This window comes from Durio zibethinus, chromosome 1, assembly GCF_047325235.1.
Source record: "Durio zibethinus cultivar Kanyao isolate XHJ-2024 chromosome 1, ASM4732523v1, whole genome shotgun sequence".
Taxonomy (NCBI): Eukaryota; Viridiplantae; Streptophyta; class Magnoliopsida; order Malvales; family Malvaceae; genus Durio; species Durio zibethinus.
Genome location: NC_143162.1, coordinates 11,325,369 through 11,335,048, shown reverse-complemented (window position 1 = coordinate 11,335,048; position 9,680 = coordinate 11,325,369). Strand labels below are relative to the sequence as shown.

The following is a 9,680-nucleotide window of genomic DNA, read 5'->3' as shown; positions in this document are numbered from 1 at the left end:
CATAAAACATATAATATATCTAATTCATATATATATTGTTATTTGATTTGAATTCCTTGAAAATTTATAAAAACTAATTTTTTTATAAATTTATTAGATTTAATATAAATAAATTTATTTAAATTTATGCAAAAAATTTTAGAAAAATTTAAAAACTCGTTATCACTAAATAAAAAAAAAAATTTAAACACTTGTCATGAAACTCATGGATTTAACATATTTGTTGATTTGGTTCAAAACTTGTCATAAAATCTCATGGGTTTATATTCATCCAAAATTTCGGTTTTATTTATCAAATTATTTAATGGATTTAGAATAGCTTTTTAATCTTTTACTTTTTCTTCTTAAAATTCCCTTCTACCTTCAATACATTTTTTTTCATTGACTGTTGTCTCTCTCGTTTTCTTACCAAACTAAATTAATCTTTAAAGCTTTTCCATTCAAAATAAGATTAAATCACTTTTCATATATTTACCAAAATTAAATCAATAAATTCAATGAATTTTAATAAATAATTTGTTAAGTATATATAATATGTAAACTTTTTTCATTTCTAATTTACTTTTAATCCTCCTACTTTTATTTATTTTATTTATAAAAAATATTACTTGCTTGGATGTATTTGATATATAAAATTATGATAAGATAAGATAAAATAATATTTTAATATAATTAAATTAAATAATATCGTCTTATCTTTTATTTGATATATGCAAATATTGAGATAAGATAATTTATATATTAATTAAAATTATCTTTTTTTAAAATTTATATAATTTAAATTATTGATATAATTTTTTATAATCTCTCAATAAATTTAAATTCAAATAGTAAAAAGAGAAATATATTGTCATATTCACAAGAGCCAAACATTCATCGGTAAAATCAATAAAATTTAAATTAAAGTTTTATCTTATGTTTAATCTAATTTTATATTAGTTTATTTAATTAGTTGATTACTTTCTTTATTGATTTTTTTTTTTATAAATGTCATATTCGACATTTATGAAATTATTTTATTATAATGGAAAATCTTTTTGGCAATTGTATAAAAAAAAAAAACTTCCCTTGAGAAAAAAGATGGATTCTAATTGTAAAATATGTGAGAAAACCATTGTTAAAATTGAGATCTTATTCAAAGATAAAAATATCAAATATTTGAAGTTTTTTTAATATATTATATGTGTAATTTGATTTGCAAGGACCATAATTAAAAATTGTTTCATTGTTTTTCTTCAAGAGGTGAAATATAAGTAACTTGACTGGAGATAAGTATTCATAATTTTAGTGAAGGATTGGATTTGTTATTTTATATTTATTTTTTGTGAATAAAAAACCAATTGAAGTAGAGGATTTCTTCAAACAATAAGAAGCTGGATTAATTATTTAATGAAATGATATATTGAACATACATCTCATCTCTTCTCAAGAGATAAATGGACTATTTTTTTACAAAAATTATGCTCAATTTCATACATGACAGTTGTGCCACCAAAACATATTTATCAGTTTAAGATTATTATGTTCAAAAGGAAAGACATTACGGATTAAATGAACAAATGATAATCGCGTATTTCACAACAACACTATCCCTTCTCATAAGAATAAAACATATATGAAATGGCAAGGGACATATACTTATGATTGGTTATTTTGACGAGAGAGAGATGGCGTTAATAACATAGGCAAAAAGTGTGAAGATATTATCCATATTAGGTGCGTTTAGTACGTGTTATTCTTGATTGATGATGTTGAATTGAATAACTCTGCGTCTCATCAACTCCTAGCTTTTTAAGTATTCTCAACTTTTTTTTCCACCGCTCGTTCTCTCTCTCTCTATGTATAGTGGCACTGTCGTAGGGGACTATAGGCAAAATGATTCTCGTAATAGGATAAGGTGGGGTCGTCCTTTGCTTGCTTTCCAAACATCATCAACCACAACAATTTGATTCAGAACATCCAAATTAAATCTTGAATATATTTATAATTAAATTTTAACAATCATGCATGACGAAAAAAAAAATTAAATTTTAATTTTAATAATTAAAATTTGATTTCCAATGCTAGCAAATAAAAAAAATCAAATTCAAGATATTGATTCTAAGCATCCATTAAATGGAGGTGGGGAAGAGATAATTCAACCAACGTGACCGGAACTAATCCTTTGTACGGCAGAGCAGTTGGAAAAACTGGTTGAATAATAATAATAACTTCCAATAAATATAGTGGTATTCGATAGAATATGATGTCAGCTTTGTTTTGTTACACGCAATGCAAAAGGCTATACATTCATGGATTAAATGTTTTTCCCTTTGTCTTTAATTTCTTGGATGTTGACATTTATTTTATTTGAATTGTTACTCATCTCATTCAAGCCTAAGAAATAAGACAAAAGAAAAAAGACTAGCAAATTCCAGATACTTCATTCCCACTTTATGCCTATTGTTTGATGGGTTGGCCATTGAAAAAGGTGTTCTGATTCTACTCTTTTGAGTAATTATTGAGCCAACTCAAATGCTACTATGAAATTAAATTAATCAAATCCTAAAGAAATCAACAAAAAAAACAATTTCAAAAAAATAGAAATAGGAACTTAAAATTGAAATCACAGGATTAGAGAGAGATAGATAGAGAGCTTGTTCACAACGTTGAAAAGCAAAAGGTGAGAGCAATAATCTGCTGAGAGCCGAAACAACCAACAAAAGCATATATTTCCTCAGAAAGAGTTCTTGCATAAGAGTACAACAGACTTTCATAATGCATTCCTATGGAGGACCACAAATTTCCTACTTGGACGCTTAAAGACCTAATCCAACGGTGCAAGCATCCCTTCGTCGAAGTCCAGCAGTGTACTGCTTCTCCAAATCCAGATGGAGTTCCCGCGGCTTCTCTGCTTGAAGGAGACCACCGCCACCTTGATTGTCTGGTTTGTGCTCCACTATCACGTCCCCTTTCACACCCTACAATTGGCCATAGGTACCAAGGCAACCTCAGACTCTAAAACTGTGTATGTGGAGAGAACAAGTCGTAGAGGCACATGCAATAATAGTATACAAATTGCTCAGAGAATAACAATAACAACAACAACAACATCAATAAAAGGCCACAAAGAGGAAAAGGGATTTACCATGAGTTTATTGAACTTCTCGTCTCTCACGATCACCAAATAGTGCAGTATCCCAGCGATGGCCAGACTGACATCAACCAAATATATAGATACAAATAGCAATTTATGTTAAATGGAATATATTTCCAAAACCCTGAAAATTTAGCTAAGTCATCAGTAATACCTCTTCTGCAGGGGTGCTTTTCTTGCTCCCACAAAGCAGCTTCTTCTTTTGCTCAGTAGTCATATTACTATGGCCCGCCTCAGTAAGGTTCCTATTAACTGCATTGATAATCAATTCAGATACAGTGCGGATGAACAAAAAGTTTCATGGAAACCCAGATGCTAGTCTATAATGTTCCAGTTACATGAATAAAAGAAAATAATAACAACAATCAATGAGTCTGACTCCAGATATGACATAGAGCTATCAGGTGGATCCCTCTATCAATCACAGGAACAAAAATAATTACCTAAACACCAATGCAATTAAAGTACCCTAGAGAGGGTAATATACAAAGAAAAAATAATCAAGCAATTTTCTGTGACAGCATACTGCAGAAATATAGTGGGCAGTCTTATCAGCAAGAGACCAGTCAACCACCTTTCATGTGGATGCAAGTGTATGTTATCTAAGTTGCATTTTCCAGTTCAAAACCTGCTTCTATATTACCATACCAGTTACAGAAACTATTTATGTCAGATCAAAAAAGAGAAATAGAATAAAATTGGAGCCTATTAGAGATGATGTGTAATAGAGTGTGGGCACAACATGATAGAACACTTAAGAACTTAGGATCCCTAAGAAACAAATTTTCCGATGGTTGGAAATGACAAAAGAGACTCCATATTAACTGAGGCCATGATTAGGAGACAAAAATATCATAAATTTTGCAGCACGTTATACTAATGCATCATATGATAGCATATTTTCTATGTAAACTTCACAGCTTCAAAGTAATTCACGACAAAAGCATGCTAAAAACCCCATTTCGAAGTGAGACTACAGCCATTTCAATGCTTCGATTCTATCAATCAAAATTTAAAGGATACAGCAATTTGAAACAAAACTTTCATTGCTTTAATAAGGCATTTGAGTTCTAAGTTTGAGAGAGACGCTCCCCAAGCCAAATCTAAAGAACACCTAATTCAGCAGCTTTAATAGCAGCAACTTTGTCAGCATTTAGGTCATTAATGATGTCAACATCATTGCCATGGGCTTGTCCTATGGTCACTCTTCCACCATTCTCCTCAGCTTGCTCCAAACTCGACTGCTTTTCATCAGCTATAGTAGAAGAAGACTTTAGAAACTAATCACACAGTAATAAAACAATGGTATAATAAACAGCAATATTGGAAAACAGATATCAAAATAACTGCTTCTAAAATGTAAAATCAAGGACAAAACTCCACAAAATAATTACCATCTTTATCATAATCAATGCCCTTGCCTGAGCTTAAGAGTTTCGATTTCTTAGCTGGAAATTCCTGATTTTTACTGTCAAATCTAAACTTCTCTTCAAACTGCTCCTTGACAAGTCTACCATACCTTTCCTTTTCCATATTAGTTTCCCCTTCATCATAATTCATTCTCTCCTTCTTTGCAAGCCTTAGACCATCTATATCCTTCAGCACACTCTTGTAACCTTCTTTAAAGCAATATTTATCATCGTCCCTCTCTCTCGCAGAAGATGAGTCATTCCGGTGGCCCCTGGATTCTTCGTAAGATGCTGTGTTACTGCCTTTTCCATCTCCCAAGCTTCTATGATAGTCCTCCTTTTCATCTCGACCAGCTCTGTCCCGCCTTCTTCGATCTCTATCCATCTCTTCAGAAATAGAGTTACCATTTCTCCTGCCAGACCCAACCCTGTCAAAAGATGAATCATTGTCATTATATTTCTGATGGCCTAGAGATTGTGATTTTTTCTCCTTGTCCCTGCTCCTGTGTCCTGAATCATCATATCTATCATGAGACTATTTGTCAGCACGTGAATAGTGTCTTGACCTACTAAAGTCACTTTCTTGTCTTGGATGATCAGAGTGGCTGCTAACTCTTTATTCTCGCCCAGGAAGAGAGGACAATCTATCATACTTGCTATCTTCATCTGCAGACTTGTCATGTCTGACATAATCATAATGCCTGGAGTAACCATGAGAACTCCTGGCAGACTGTCGATCAGGATATCTATAAGAATCACCATTTGTACTTTATTGGTCCCTACTAGAATCCCTATTGAGTTCTCTCCCATCTCTTGCTGGTCGAGAGTCAGCACTTTTTGCAAGATCATTCCTTGAAACCATGGGACTAATGATGTGGTCACGCTGAGGAGAAATTCCAGTAAATATAGACAATGAGAAATGAGATTTTCGAAATGCGAGACATGTTTTGCTGGCGTGATTGAAATTTTCAAGGTCCTAGATTGGAAGAGAAGAGAAACTTGAAAATTTTTGTGTCAAGATGATAGTTGTAAGAGCAATTCCTTAAAAGAAGAAAGATATTTGGGGTCATTAACAATGAAACTTCAACTGTTAAATGTTAATTAGTTAGTCTAATGGTCAGTAAAGCTCTACATACCATAAATTAGTCAAGACTTGTAAATTGGACAAGGCTCTATTGTTGTTTTTTAAAGATTTGAAAGTTATTACCTAAATACATATAGCAATCATAAATGAATATATTTGAGAGGGGTAAAATCAATTGAAACAAAGCTTCCTCGTATTTCTAGTGTGATTAAAGAATTTTAACTGTCTTTACCCAATACAGGGGGATCCCTCCACTGTAAGCTAATTTCCAACACTTTCTCAATCCAGTTTCGTCAAAATTTCTATATATATCTAAAGTTTCCTAGTTTGTATCATAGTAGTTAAATCTATTAATCAAAACACTAAGGGTGACAACCAAAGGTAGAACCAAAGGTGACAACCAGCAGCAAAGACCAATCAACATAAACAGCAGCTTTGAAAGAACAATAATTATATTATTGATGAACTAAAAGGAACCAATTCAAATCAACTGCTTTGCACAACCAAGACTAAAATTCAGAGTGGTAAATTGACAACTGATGAGTTGACTCTAATGTGAATCCACATGTTTACAGAACTGTATGACGCAACATGGAAAGGAAGAGAACCATTAGAACACATAGGATATGAGGCAGAACAAATTGGTTGAGCAAGTCAAGATTAATTTCCTTGAAAATTAGGAAATGTGGTCTTAATTTGATGTTTGATTTAATTAGGTCATTATTGAAGCTAGAAGGAATATTATTAAGTCTCAATTTTATGTTTCCGTCTAGTGTATTATGGTAAAACTTATTATCAAGTCTTAATCTTTGTTGGGTGTTTGGTAATTCTTCTTCTTATCAAGTCTTAGGGTTTTTTTGGCCACATATTAAGTCATAGTTTATGTTTGTATTAGGACTATTTTAGTAGATATTCTTCTTAGTCTTTCAGATTAGAGCCATTCATTCCCTTTAAACCTAGAATAGTCATCAAACACAAAACACATCCTTCAAGCTTCAAACTAAACTAGAATCACTGTCCTAGGTACCGTTTACAGCCCAGAACAGAAAGTAGATTTAATCCATTTTCTTTTCTTAATTTTATTTCTGCCCACGAAACTGAGTCTTTTCTTTCTAAACTGACCAACAAGCCCTAATTATTTCTTCCATGGAACCAAAAGACTAAACTTTGTTTGGTAGGAAGGAAGTAAGAAAAAAGTGAGGAAAAAAATGGGGAGGAAAGGAATAAAATTTGTTTTTCCCTCCATTTTGATAGAAGATGTGGCATGTGAATAATTAGTTTTAGTTAAATGTGTTTTCCTTCCACTTATGAAAGAATAAGATTTTGAGAGAGTGGAAAGGCCCAAATTCAACAAGGAATAAGGTTCAAGAACTGCAAGGACTTGAAACAAAAGTAAACAACCAACCTTCAGATGAAGATAACCTGCTGACTGCAGAACGGTGCCTATACTGTCAGTTAGATGCATCATTGGAAGGCTTATGGAATGTTGCTTTTGCATCAGAACTATCAGTAGGTGAAGTCTGCAAATTCGAGTCGATGAAGCCTATTACCTAAAATAATATCAATTTCATCTTATGTAAACATAAGAAAGCATAAAAAGAACAACATATTTTCTATGACAACATATAAGAAACTGATGTAATCGGAAAAAAGAAAAATAATGGTTGGATTTTTTTTTTCATTCTTTCTTTGTTCTTATTGAGGGCTGCTTAGGAAAACAAAGCCATGCTTACCTTATTACAACATTATAGTAATTCAAAATCAGAAAAGTCACTTGAATGTAAAACTTTCAATCTTATAAACTTTAATTTGAAAAAAAAAATGCATAACTAAAGATTTCTAAACTAAGCTAAACAAAACTACTCATCACCAGCATTCCCCAATGCCCAATTGTAGCCAGTAAACAGAGTGAAAAATATCTAATCAAGCAAATAAAATCAGCGGATTTTGTGGACGATAGGAAGAAGCTATAAATAAAACTTTAATTCATAGTTAACCCTCAATCTATCTCTCCCTCAATCTAATACAAGATTCCCTAACTACTGTCATTCTTTAATTTATCTTATATTTATTATTTATTCTAACCAATTCAACTTTTTTTTTTTTCTTTCTTATTGCTTGTTCTGCTTGCATTTTGCTTCCAAAATATATATATATTTTTTTAACAATAGTAAAAGGTGTTTTTGGATAGAAAAACAAACAATATCTTTGAAAAATTAAAACTTAGAATTTCATTTTTTTTATGGATAACAAAATATATTGCTGTATAATTTTATATGGAACACCCTTTAATTTGCTTCTGCTTTAAACTTTATAGTAATCTTAGAGAAAGCACCAAATAATAGTAAACTTTTGCTGTCAAATTAGGCAAACACCAAATAATAAGAATTCAATATATATATATATATATATATATATATATATATTCATAAACAGAATGAAAGGTCCAAAACCCTACGAGTATTTTTCCCTTTGTTACTTTTTCCTTTTTCTTCTTCTTTTTCGAGAAACCATCTGCAGCAACAATAAAATGCATTTGGGAATTTTTAAAAAGTTAATAATACAGTAAAATGAAATAGAAAAAAAAAAAAAAAAGGTAGACTAACTAAAGGAAGTGAAGAAAATTCGAAGGGGAAAATTCAAATTACTATTTTCATTTTGTAACACTTGAGGGGCAAAAATTTTAGAGGGAATTTAATAATTAAAAAAAAAAAAGAGAATCTAGGGGTTCGAATAACAATGTAAAATACAATTGAAGGAGAAATAGGAGTTACGAAATTAGAAGGAGAAAAGAAACCTGTGCGTTTGGTTGTTAAGGAATTCGATTTGAAAAAGAAGAAAGTGCCTCACCGTGGCCGTCGCCTGTGGTGTATTTCTGCTGGGCCCTGTGCTCTCTCTCTCTCTCTATTTCTCAGGGCTTTAGAGAGTTGAAGGAAAAGTGAAGCTAAAAGAGAAAATCGGGGGAGTTGCTGTCATCGCATGAGCTCAACCTCACCGTTGCTTCATTAGGTGCTGATGCTTCAATTGCTCCTTTCTGCTACTTTCCCCCCTTTTTTTTATTTTATTTAATAATTAGATTATAACGTTCCGATACACGAAATAATTTATTTATTTAATATAAATATATATAAATAATTTTTTTAAAATTATATTTAAAGTTTTAAAATTCATAACATATATAACATTTATATATATTAATTTGTAATTAAAAATAACAAAAAATATATTTTTTTAATATTTTTATTTACAGTAATATTTATATACATATAAATTTATATCAAATAAAAATAAATTATGTCTTTTTAAAAATATAAAAATATATATTATTGAATGATAAATTAAATAATAAAAAAAATATTAATACACTTTCACTTTAGTAATCTTGACTAAATTATTATACAAAATATAAAAAATATGTGAAAAAAATAAATTAAAAAAATTATTTTTTATAAGAATGAAACTATAATAATAATAAAATATATCTTAGAAAAAATTTATAAAAAAATTAAATAGTAATAATAATAGAATATACCCTAAAAAAGTTACTGAAAAAAAATTTAATGTATAACACATTACAATTGTAGTTTTAAATAAAAGAAGTATTAATACATTTTTACTTTAGAAATTTTGACTAAATTATTATACAAAATATGAAAAATGTTAGAAAATATGTGAAAAAAAATAAACTGAAAAAAAAATCATAAGAATAAAATTGTAATAATAATAAAATATATCTTAGAAAAATTTATAAACAAAAAAAAAAAACAAATTGCAACAGTAATAGAATATATCTTTAAAAAGTTAATGAAAAATAAAAAATAAATTAATGTATAACACATTATATTTGTAGTCTTAAATTTGTAGAAAAATTATTTATTGGCAATTAGGATTAAATAGATAATTTTTAAAATTTCAAATGAATATAATAAGTGATAAAAATAATATTAAATTTTTTGCATTTATTTGAAATATAAATTTGATAATTAGAGTTCAAATGGATATAATCATTTTGATAATCTTATTATTTAAAGATTTAAGCTAAAAAAAATTT

At 29.6% G+C, this 9,680-nt stretch overlaps 1 pseudogene across 1 annotated transcript; it reads right to left on the bottom strand.

Moving 5' to 3' along the window:
- Positions 1 to 2,677: 2,677 nt before the first annotated feature.
- Positions 2,678 to 8,685, bottom strand: LOC111310678 (uncharacterized; annotated as a pseudogene). The gene is made up of 7 exons (XR_016343352.1): positions 8,427 to 8,685; positions 7,035 to 7,179; positions 4,531 to 5,428; positions 4,251 to 4,391; positions 3,291 to 3,388; positions 3,128 to 3,194; positions 2,678 to 2,960 (listed from the first exon to the last, which is right to left on the bottom strand). The product of XR_016343352.1 is annotated as an uncharacterized LOC111310678 (transcript).
- Between the last annotated feature and the right edge of the window lie 995 nt (positions 8,686 to 9,680).